This window comes from Tinamus guttatus, unplaced genomic scaffold (genome assembly GCF_059628265.1).
Source record: "Tinamus guttatus ecotype Peru unplaced genomic scaffold, ASM5962826v1 Tinamus_guttatus_pri_ptg000213l, whole genome shotgun sequence".
Taxonomy (NCBI): Eukaryota; Metazoa; Chordata; class Aves; order Tinamiformes; family Tinamidae; genus Tinamus; species Tinamus guttatus.
Window position 1 is genome coordinate 7,599,047 of NW_028288747.1, and position 13,020 is coordinate 7,612,066.

Below are 13,020 nucleotides of genomic sequence, written 5' to 3' on the forward strand. Positions count from 1 at the left end.
TCTGTTACAGATAATAAGTCCTTCCCTATCTTAAACTAGCATATAGCCCTTTAAGAATAAGCCTATAGATCATTCTGCTCTCTCTTTGCACTTCACAAGTTGCCATTGCACAATGGATCCATCTAAGTGTAACAGTGAGAAAAATGATCCGTGCTACTTTAGGATTCTGAGCTGAAAGAAGCAAGATAAGACTGGGAAAATAAAAGTCAAGGGGAATTGTTTTTGTAAAGGGCTGCAAAGACGATTAAGGGACTAGAGCATGTCTCTCATGAGCAAAGGTCAAGGAAGCTGGGAATGTTTATCCTGGAGTAGAAAAGACTCAGGGGGATCTAATCAATGGGTAAATACAGCTGGCGCGTAAATGCCTAAGCTATAGTGAGGACAGATCCCGACTCCTCGCAGTGGAGCCCAGTGACAAGACGAAAGGCGATAGGCACAAACTGAAACACAGGAAACTCCATCTGAGCGTCAGAAAACACTTCCTTAATGTGAGCATGGTTGAATGCTGGAGCAAGTTGCCCAAGAAGGTGTTGAGCCTCCATTCTTGGAAATGCTCAGGACCTGACCGGGCACAGTCCTGGGCAACTTTCCTTTCACTGACCAGTGCGCTTGGACCAGATGATCTCCAGAGGTCCCTGCCAACCTGTGAAAGCAGCTCCTGACTGAAACAGGCCTTCTCTTGAAAGTCTCCTCACTCTTGGTATGCAATACGCCATTTTACTGGCATGTAGCAAAGATATTTATGATCTAAGGGAATAAGTGATTCTGCGTGATGCTCAAAACTGTGTAGAAAATCTCTTTTCTGTTTTCTCATGCAGAATTATTGAGACTTCACAGAGGGCACCATGGAGATTTTCAATTTCATAGAGATTATGAATAATGTATGAACAAACAGGAGTTGACTAAATTTTAAAATAAATCTTAATCACTGAATTTTATTTAAGCTTTGTTAGAGACAAAAAAAAGAGGATATTTCATCATAGTTATAATGTCAAGCATATTGTTATCTGCATCTTTTTTTTTTTAATTGCTATAGATTTTTTTCTTCTATCCTTAACTAAAACACTGGCTATATTACTTTTGAAATATTTTTTCCACTCACTCTGACTCTTTCATTTTTATTTAATATGTACCGAAAATATTATTCAGATTTTATTACTCATGCAGTACCTTAGGCTTAGTACCTTAGCACCTTTATAATTATGTGGAGAGGCAACTTTCACATTAGCTATCATGTTCTTTTAAACTCAACGTATGCATGATCTGTAGCAGTGATGGACTCTGTCAATTCATTAGTTATATTAGACTGGCTTTTCGAGACTGGAAAATTAGGCAGTCTACCATACACTTGATAGAATTGTGAATAGAAAGCGCTTTTTTTCTCCGTAAGTATTTACACTAGGTTTTGTGAAATCTGCTTTGAGAACCCAAATATTTATTGTAGATTTCTAGGGTCCACACTACTCATGAGTGATAGGATTAGAGGTTCGAGTGAAGATTTTGATGTCACAAAACCTGCTGTGTTTGTCATGAGGCAAGAAGAATTTTCTCATTCCCTTTATCCCTAGTTATCTTGTCTCTGCTCTGTTTCTAGCCAGAGCCGATGGGGAGGCAAAACAGCTTCCTCCAGTTCCTAGGTCCAAGGAAGGAAATGTTTGCGGTCAGTAGAGGAGAGATTTTTCCCAACTCCTCCTGCGAGCTGAAGTGTTGAGCCGCAGAAGTCCCTGAGAACTGTGCAGGAAATTCTATTTGTGTTTCAGCTTGATTCAAGACTAAACTAGGATCCACACATGGCAAAAGCCTCCTGGAGACTGGCAGTACCCTGTCTCTAATGAAGAGGTGTTGGGAGGATTCAGAAGCTTGAGCCGGGGGACAGCTTAGGCAGCAGTGCTCTGACAGCATTGCTCGGGGGATATTAAAATCTCCTTCTTTTAAGAGATGTTATGTCATGTTGGAAAGCCTAAACAAAAGGAGGAACATTTTATTTCTTGTCTCCCACCTGTGGATAGTCCAATATTCAAGGCCAGAAGAGACTGAGGACTGAATGCTCCCACAGAGTTTAAGACTAGAGCCTTATTCCCATGTGGAGCTGTATTTGTTTTTGGCAGGTTGTCATAGGACTGTTTCATTTTGTTTATAGGACTTCCCAGTAAAGAGGCCAGGCTTTCCCCATCTTGCAGTGCAGTCCTACATGCTCTTTCTTGGCTGTGCTGTGCAGTGGCATTTTGTAGCGGTCACTTCTGTTTCATGAGGGAAAGGGCAGAGAGGCAGCAGTCACCAGAAAAACAGTTTAATCCTTCATCCCTTACTAGGAATTTGGTTTCAAATGAGTCTGCTGGCTATGACGGGTGGATTTTGGCTGCAGGCACCTGTGTGGGGAGGCCATGAGGCCCTGCAAGCTGCTCTATGCCTGTCACAGCTGGTTCTAGTTGGTTCCAGCTGGTTCTAGCCACTTCCAGCTGGTTCTGCCTTGGGGGAAAACCGCCCACCGACAGGTGCCAAAACTCAGACAAGTTGAGACTAGAGACAGGTACTGGGGGAAGGAGAGGATAGACAGATGTTTACTCAAGTGCTTCTGTAGTTGTTTATGTGCCTGTCTTGTCAATACCTGCATTGGTGATGAGAAGTTTTTCTTACCTGGCGATAAATTAAGAGAAAATTCCCCACGTTGAATGGAGAGCTTTTATCTTTCATTTCCCTGTATACTGTTGACCAGATCTATGTGGCCTTTGCCACCTTTTATCTTTTTTATTTTTATTTTTTTCCTCTTCCTTCCTCCTTTCATGAATCCTTTCCCAAATCCTTGCAGGCAGGTGCCTGCCTCCCCTTGGCTGATCCTTCAGTGTTGATCCTCTTTTTCAAACCCATGCTCTGTGTATAAATGCTCAGTGCATACTCTCATTTGGCTATCAGCTAGGGATTTTATGACTATAATAATCCAGACATATAAATGTAACAACATTTAATTTCGTGAATTATATATTATGAAAAAATTTATCTATTGCAAGACGCTGTTCATGGGAGCAAGATTTTAAGTGCAACTTCAAAGAGCAAATCTGAGAGCAGTTTTCCAAACCGTCACTTTTTTATTTTTTTGAGTGAGATTGGTCATTTTTTGAATTGTACTACTAAATCACAAAAATTTCATTTGAGCCAGAAGTTCCATCAGCATTTGGCCTTTCCTGTCTGTGTTATGCGATGCACTTGCAAGAAGTACTCTGATTGCTCTGAGTTTTGAGAAATGCCGTATTCCCTTCTTTAGGAAGTGTGCAGAACAAATATTTCTTCTTGCATGGGTTATTACCATTAGTAGTAGTGTTTTGGTAATAGCTGTTTACTCAGCGTTGTTTCCTTCTTAACTCCTTTTCAATCAAAATCACACTAACTGTGAATAATTTCAAAGTATTCATCATTAGGGATTTGGTTTTAATTGCAGCTCCTCTTCTTGGAAATAACAGCTCTGTCTGCATACTATCTCTAAAACCTATTCCATCATTTCATCCAGTTGTTTTAAGAGGCTTTGGTTTTTTTTCTAGCTGGTACGCTAGAGAAGTGGTTGACTTTTATGCTTGATTATCTGTCAATCAAAGTCTGAATACTTACCTAATAAAAGAAGCAGTTAAATCTCATATTTTTCCTTCCTTTTGCTGGTGTGAAAATTTTAGAGAAAATTTTCCCATTATTCACCCCTTCACAAGTTTTTAATACAACAAACAAGTGGTGGTTATCCTGATTTTCCCCACATCTGCTGGAACTGACCATCCCTTGTCCATTTTAAAAACTTGTCTCTGCTCTGAGGGGGAAATTTCCACAAGAAGGTCATTCGGTTTCCTTGGGAGAAGGCGCCAAGTACAAACATTCATTCACTCTAAGTACCTAATACAATCTGATACTGAGTTGCAGTACCACTGTTTCTGCAGCAGATCATCAGCATATGATGCTTTCCTTAGGAAGCATTTAAACATCCTGATCTTGTAATTGTTATGTAAGCAGAACAAATTCCTTTAAAAACTGATTGTGCTATCGCAAGTAGTGAAACCTAGGCATGACAGAGAAATGACATAGTCCCTTTGATTGCAGAGCAATTGGATGAGCTAAAGTCTGTCTCAGTGCTGCTAAACTAACCACGCTTGACACAGCATCTGATGTGGAGGATATGAATAATTTATATTTTGAATAAGAACCTTCACCCTGCTATTAAAGCAGGGGACAGCCCTGGTGCTGTTCCAATCAGTGGAGGAGCTAAGGGCATATCCTCAGGATGAATCTGTTTGTCCCTTTCTGTTCCTTCATCTCTGATTCCTAATGTTTGCATGACCTGACAATCAGGGCTGAATTCTCTCACCTTGTGCTCTGACACAGCCATGATAGAGTCCTAACTCTACAGTGACATTATTTTTCAGAAGTTCTAACCCACAAGTGTTACCGTAGTATTCTCTCATGGCAATTCAAAATGTTACATTTTTTTTCCTCATATTCTCTATTTCTCTTTCAGTTAAAAGCCAGAGTACAGTGCATATTGGTAGACTATACTGAAAGATACTTTCTCAAGGGCTGTCATCTGGCATTAGGCTTTCTCAGTAGTTCCAGATAACTGTTACACATAGTTTGTATTAAGATTTCTGGGCTCATAGGCTACATGTGGTTTCTCTTGCTAGAGAGGAGGTGACATGTTCTTACGCTCATAAATCAGATATACATCATTTTTTTTCTTAACATGTAGGAATTAGATAATTTAATTTCCTTCAAAGGAAAATGGGAATTTTATTTGCCACACAGCCTGTTTCTTTGATTGGTTTAACTACAGACACAGCTTTTGCAGTCTTCAGGGGATTTTAATGTCCAGCTGGGAATGGTTCATTGGATTATTATTTTGATCGCATGAGTTCCATGTTCCCCTTCAGCACTTGCAACTTTTAGGAGTATCTTTTCCTTGTCCAGTTATTCTTCACCAGCTCAATAATTCTTTTTAATATACTTTTTTTAGTGCAAAACTCTGTGAAAATCACTGTTGCTAGGCACACACCAAAGCCGAACAGAAAGAAAATAAAAAGTTAAACAGGCATAAAAGATACTTTTATCTTGATCTCAATTATTTTACAACAATAACAAAGCTCAAATTTAATTCTTTCCCTAGAGAAGCAAGCCTCTATCATCCCTTGTAATCAAGTCCAAATTCATTAGACTTTTCAGTAAATGATTTCAGGACAATCTCTTGCATACTGATGGTTGCTGTGGCAACCACAGTTTGCCCATTCAGGTTATTTTCCCAAAGAATATAACAAAATTCTCTCTCTTGCCTCTGAAATTCCTCAATATGTTTAGCTCTGAGGCATTGTATATCTCCTTAATCTTACAGTCTTAGCCTTTTTCTTTTTTTTTTCTTCACTTTGCTTCTGAAGTCCTAAAGATCTGGGAGATATGCCAGATTTTACTAAGATTTTTACTAAGATCTAATCTCTACAGCTCTTTTTAATACTTGTTTCGCTATAGGTAGCCTCTGCTAAGAATTTTCCTTTTCTAATTTTTTTTTGCATATTTCTATGCCTATTTTTTTATATATATTTTAAACATGCTTATATAAGAAGTTTTGTAACATTTAAATAACATTTTCAAGACAAAAGTAAATGCTTTCAAAATCATGTTCTTAAAATCACTGGACATGTAGCATGCATAAATTAACTGCTCGTAAAAAAGCTGATACCTTTTATGTAAAGTTTTCCAGCTGGGCTAAGCCTAAAACATTGTCAGTTTTGTTCACTTATATTTCGAACTTTTTACTTCTTATCTCCCAGAATTAACAATAAACATTTCATAATCTCAGATTTCCTGTCCAGATGAATTTAATATAAGTTGTATCTCTCAGCTTTTTACTAGTAGGGAGTATACCCTGCATTATTTGGTGATAATGATATTTTCTCATGCTGTCTGAGGAACTCAAAAGCATCTCCTTTTGCTTTTGAGCAACCAGTACTCGTCATTTCAAACCATATCAGATTTCTTTTCTGTTCTTCCTTATCAACAAATGCAAGCATGTCTTCTTGGAGAATCTACTGTTGCCCACTCAATTTCGCTATTCAAGTGACAGAAGCTCTTTTCTGTCTGGGATTCTCAGCAGTTCTTCCAACTCAGCTGGCTGGAGAAGAGGCTTCTGGTTGCTTATCTCTTCCAATTGCCTGTCTCTGCATGCTGCCTTTCTCTTCCTCACCCCTGTTCCCCTCCTCTTGCCACTACCTATGTATCTATGTTCTTAGCTGTTTGGTATAATCTATATTGGCATGGGTTTAGTTCAGAACCGCCCCATAATTCTGACTGTAGAGCAGCGTTATTAGGGGGACTGAATGAATAAAACAGATGGAAATAAGCAGGACCCTTCCAGATGTTGCACCCATCTTTATGCTGCTGTACAAACAAAACACTGTATATTTTACCACATAGATGTATATGTAATCATCACTTCTTGTTGACAAAGAAAACACATTCCATCTTAGTGTGCCTCAGAATTTTTCTGTCCCGTTTTCCATTCACTTTTACTCAATTCTGTGTTTTAGAGAGTACCTGCCATATTTATTCTTATTACAAGTTTACTTCTAGCAATAGCAGAACCCTTAATAGCTTTTGTCAGCTTTCAGCGTCAACTCTCTATCATGGAACATCGTTATCATAATTAGAGAGTTATTTGGCATTCTTTTCTCACCTTGTACCTCTCAATAGCACATTTTTTTTTCCTTTTTGTTTTAGTTTGTATGAGTCTGTAGTCATTTAGGACAGAAAGACTGATTTCTCTGCTCTAGTAATCTAGAAACAGCTTCATGTGAAGTGTAATCATTTTTCTGTCTCTTCTTCTGTCTTTTTGTTTCCTGTTTTGCTTTTGTTGTTGTTTTGGGTTTTTTTCTGTCTGTATATTTTACACTATATAGCTAAGATATTTCCACTGAATTACAGTTATTACAATGTAGGCTTCCAATCTGACAACCACTGTATATTTTATATCAAAGCCTACTGCAATAACGAGGGCTCTAACTCTTTGCTGTTAGTGTATGTTTGTAGAATAACTGGAAGTTCTTGCAGCATTTGTTAGAAATATATTTGTTATTTTTCTTCAAGTACAGATTCCTAAACATAAAAACAGTTTCAAAGATGCAAGTGCATACAATATGTGTGTGTATTACAATTCATATGCATTCTTCATTATATAATCCTGATCTGTGTTGCATAGTGCAAATTGTACATGAGGGGATCTGCAGTTTAAACTGTTGTAGGAAAAAAAAACTTTCAAAAATCAGCTAGCAGCTGGTTACTAATTCCTATATAGCTAAACTATAACAAGCGAAAGTCTCTTGCTGAAGCTCTTTCAAAAAGTGAGTATTCTCGTAGTTTGAATTCACTCAGCTGTGTGTCAATGAACACTCACAGGCAGCTGAGATCTTCCCCACCTGAATTCCTTGATAATCAGAGTTAATTGTATTTCCATGTCCCAGACTTCTACTTTGTTTCTTTCATCTCACTGCTACTGGCAAATAAGCACGAAGGACTCCCAGAATGGTTTGATCTTTTAGATTTTTACATTAGTGAAAGTTCTCCATTCAGTTTTAAATAATAATATACCATTCATCTGTTTAATTATTTATGTCTGGCATGCTTCTCTGCAAGCCAGGAACTTCCCAAAGAGAACAGATGGAACAGCCCTTGGCCCAAGAAGCAAAGGTTTTGAAACAAATGGTGTTAAAAAACAGGCATGTATATTCTAAACATAAGACTTAGCACAAGATGTAGCCAGTTATCTTGTGCTGTCTATATACTTTTGTAACAGTATTCCCATGTTTTATTGATTGCAAGTTTTATTGATTACAGAATCACTTCAAAATCAAAGGTAAAATGAAGAAATTGGTATCACTAAAGAAAATTAAGTTTCTTTGCAGATTTAAAATATTTGTTATCACCAGATGTTTGAAAATTATTCTATTAGTGGCTGTGTGAGCACCACCAAGTACTTTTGTGATTGCTGGAAGGAGGTTTGCAACATTATATAGGAAATTATCAGTAGTAAAAATTAAAATGCAATGTATTTTATAAGTAACATTTTCTGAATAGAGAACCTGAGCTTGTAATAGAATTTAATATGAAAATTATCATACCTATAAACTCTAGCTCTGATCATGCCCAGGCACTGTAATAAAGTTCTGAAAACAGTGAAGCTGTTAGCATACCTGGTTACCACACCATGTTATCATCTAACCCATGCCATTTAGAGCTGAAACTTAGGAAACTAATATCTTTTCACAGAGGTATATGTCCCTACAGCTGCTGAGATGTTGGATTAAGCATGAACAAACTGCACCTAATGAAGAACCACAGTGCTGGTTTTGACTTGATATGAAGTCATCTGAATATATTTTATAATAATTTCAAACCAAAATTACTTGAACTCTGTTGCTGTATTTGCAAAATTGTGTAGAGTTCTGACTGTTGTTCCAAAGAGAAAAAGAAGCTGGAGCATAAGACAGTATTGGTATTGATCAAGGATGGATTCTACATTAGAATAAATAAATATTCCATAATAGAATAAATACATCTAAGATGATAAGAGAGATGAAGGGATTTTGTACAGGTAGGAAGGTGGAAAGTTGGACATGGCACACGAGGCTGGGCCACAGTAAGCAAAGAGGAGCAGTACGGGGGGTGAAGGGTGTTTGTGCTCTTCTCTTGCTGACCATCAGGCTCGTTCAAGAGCCAGTCAGAAGCCTAAACCAGAGTACATTGCCCTGGCAGGTGTCCACGCTCGTTTGCTTATGGTAGGATGAACCATCCCATTGTACTAGTAGGAGACCAAGAGTAGGAGCTTCAGCACTGGTTTCAGGAGGCATGGGTTGTTACATGTACTTTTTTTAAGAAATTCCAGCAGTTTTAGTACGTCAGCTTCTTTCCCCTTCTAAGTTATTTAAATCATACCTTAAAACATTCTTGCTGATAGTATGTCTCACATTAAATCTACATTTTAACTTCTTTTTGTAATACTAAAGTATTTAAAATGTAAAACATTTTTGAAAAAAAAAAAAACCTAAGACATTTTGAATAACAGGAGAGACCAGAGTTATGAGGAACTAAAAGTCAAGCATGAAATACCACACTCCATTGGCCACTGTTGACTCTGCGCTGCAATCTGACAGGATAGGCAGGTGAATGATCTCCTTGGAGATTTGTGTCACTACATAAGGCAGCCTAGCTGAAAATGAAAAGAAAAAAATCGTGCTTTAAGACTGCTAAAGCTGTGTGAAACTCTGTGGTTTGACACATTGTTTTGAATGTGATTAAACACAAACCTTTTGTTTTAGTGCATAAGATGTCACTCTATTAATATTCATTTTCAATTTTAATGTAGACAAAAAAATAACTGAGGCAAAACAGGTGTTTTGAACGTTTGAGTGAAATTTTCCAACTGTGAACAGATCTTCAGTGCACAAGTGACCATTATGATTATCTTTGTGCTTTCAGCTAATAACTTCATTAGTTTTTATATGACATTTAACCTTGATTTAATGAATTCTAATGAAAGAAAAAAGTGACTTGGCCTCAGGTAACTTTATTTAAAAGATTAACTCACTTTTTAGTTTGGTGGGTTTTTTGGTTTTTTTTTTTGTTTGTTTGTTTGTTTTTTTACTAGTTTGGCTTTGTCTTGCAGTACTAACCCTTCTCATACCTCGGTGTAAGCTAAAAATTCTGACTAATTTCTGTTTTATCTCTTTCAGGGAATCTATAGACAATAAGTAAAATACTTTTAAATTTATTTTCTCATTGTAATATGCTAAATTGCATATTTCTTTTTATAGAAATTTCTTTTTATTTCTTGCATATATCTTTTTCTTGACTCTTATTCCACTATAGATTTTTGAGTAATTTTTCTTTTCGGAGTTCTGTTCACTACCACAAAGAAAATGATTCTGCAGATACCACACAGCAGCTGGCTTTTCTTCACTAACTGTAAATAAATACAGTTTCTAAGTTAGGTTTATAAAAAGCTTAAAGATAATGGTTTTTCTACTCCTCATATCCTTCTACCGGCTATCTGAAATTACTCTGCAATGTCTTATTTATGGAAATTTAGAAAGAAAATAAAGATTATAAACAAGTTTTCTTAGTGTACCATCAAAACAGAATCTTGGAAGCTTTCAAGAGAGGGAAGCACAGTGATCCTGGAGAAGCTTCTGGAGTCTACCAAGCCTTAACGAAAACCGCAGTCAGAGTGCCAGCCCAGGCATTATAGAATCACCTCGAACATTAGAAAATAAACAAACAAACAAAGCTGTGACCTCTAATAAGGTAGTGGGGTTACATTTAGACATTGCAGCTAGTGTCTGTCAGTGAAGTTAGAGGAGCAAGCGGCCTCTGGGGAGCTTGGCTGGCTGCTCCGTTCCCCTGCGGGACAGCGCAGCCGTGGCCTTGCGGTGAATAATGACCTGGGCTGTGTGGGAGCTTCATCCACAGGGCTGCCCGGGGGATTCATTCATTACTCCCTTCAGATGGGAGTAATGGTCATGTTTCCCTCCTTCCTGGCCAACTGTGTTAACCTTTGCAATGAGCCTCTGTGAAGAGGGAATGTAGCCGCTTTTTGCTTTCCAATTAAAAGCACATGCATAAATACCAGTGGAGCTTGGTCAAAAAAAAAAAAAATCCTGATTTTACTGGTTTTGCTTCTTTCTCAATAAATATAAAATGAAAGTGTACTTTGCTGGTCTGAAAGAATATCTCTATATGATAGTTTACTGGACTGTTTTCATAGTGTGTTTTGGTAGACTCTAAATGCCAAACTATGAAAATGGAAATCAGTTCAAGAAATTAGCTCCTGGAAAGGAAAGTTTGTTTTTGTTAATGAGGAAATGTCAAAATGGCAGATTCAAAAGCTACAAACTTTACAAATATATGGTAATTTTGAAAGATAAAAGGATTTTAAAACTTTACATTTGTGTGCATTTCTGTCTAACTTTGTTTATGGATATTTTATATTTCTTTTGAAAACAAAGATACTTTAAATAAAATCCAGACTTGGAAGTTATTGGAAACCAATAGCTGTGATTTTCTTGGACTAGATCAGCAATAAGGCCTGCTGAAAAAAGCCCTTAGGATTAAAACATTCCATCAATTACTGCTTTGTTTATGCCTTTTTTTCTCTCTCTCTTTTTTTTTTCTGTCTGTCTGCATATCTGCTTATCTATTCTGTCAGATTTTCATCCTTCCAAGATGCCAATGAGAGGGCAATTCTTTATTTGCAACTATGGCTTGAGTGTCATACAGATGAGGCACTTCAGGACATGGTTTAGCAGGCCCGGTCTTGAAGGGCTTACGGTTGGACTCGGTGATCCTGAAGATGGATATTTAAATAGAAGGCAGCTTGTAAATATTAGAGATAAGTAGATATACAGATAACCAGCTCTGCAATGAGAGGAGAGGGAAAAAAAAAAAAAAAAGAGAAGAAGAAAAGGAAAGAAAAAGAGAAAGATCTCCACAAACTCTTTTCTGAAACAATTTTCTGTTGGACTAATTTCAAAAGTAATAAAGTTTGGAATAATTTGTAAAATCTTCCTATACTATCACCCCATACTTATGCAACACTCAGTATTTGATTCTCTCAGAAGTCTAAATCAGGTTAGGATGATGTTTGTGTGATGTTCTTTTAGGGCAGATTTCAAGACCCAGGTATTTTTCAGACCTTTTCCTTCAAAACTTTGGACCAGGAGGAATAAGACCACATTTCTTGTGCTTTAAAACATACAAGTGACTCCTTTCCCAGTCCCACTGCATCTTTCTGAGGTAACTTTTGCCTCAGCAAAAGCAGGAAAAACATGTGGTTTATGAACTGTGACCATTTCACAGGTCTCCCAAAGACTAAGTTACCAGCCCAGTAAAGTCATATAAGGATCAGGATTGTAGCTGCTGATCCCCAAAACTTTTAAATTTGCGAGGTTTCATATGGGGATTTTCTACTGCTCAGCTATGAATGTGCCATCTGGGAGTAACTACAATACACAGCTATACATTACCTTCTCCTTCAAAGGCAAAATCCATCTCAGCTTCATTTGCAATTTTATCTAAACCCAGGCCAAAAATCTCAGGCTCGCCTCTACCATTGTATACTTGTTTTAAAGAGCCACAATTCTTTTCAAGGAACAAAAAACTATTTTTACATATAATCAGTACTGGAATAGGAACAGCACTGGCTTACCCATTGAGGAAATCTTGTGCTCTCTTTCTCTTTCAAGTATAATCTGACAATATTATTTCTGCAGGTGTTTCTGCAATTTACATATAGATTTCCAAGCAAGTTCTTCATTTTCTATGTATTGTTAGAATACAATTTCTTTCTTTTTTTCTCTTGCCACAGAATAATAAATAAATAAATGATACCAATGAAAAGCACAAAATATATCTACAGCACAAAATATATCTACCTTCTGTCTGGTATCAAACTGTGTGTGAACAATCTGCTAACAAGCAGGAAAATGAAGAAGAGGCCTAGAGGTCACATCTAAGTTCAGCTTTCTGCTCTTCAGTGAATGGTCCTTTGGGAACCCACGGGATCTCGAAAGACAGTTAACAGCTCAAGGTGTCGGGTTGAAAAAGGAATACAGTATGAAAGCTGAATAAAAGCCCTAAAGTTCTGCAGGAGATACAGATGATACAGCGAAGGGGCAAAAAAAAAAAAAAAAAAAAAAAAAAGGCCAACAGAGCTCCCAGACTCTGAATGAATAGGACATTTTAGATTGAGCAGAATTGCAGAAATTACATAGTAATCCGTAATTCTCCCTGTAAGCTTGATGTTTTTCATCTTGAAGAAATATTATTTATACTATGGAACTGCATTTTCTTCAGTACCTTCTGTCGAACAAGACTGCATACTCTGTAGCACAAATTATACAGATTTATAGGTATTTTGTGATGAATGAATTCAAATAGGCAATTCTAAGACTTAAGGTGGGGGAAAAAATGTGCTTCAAATAGAGATTTTGAAAATCTCTGTATACT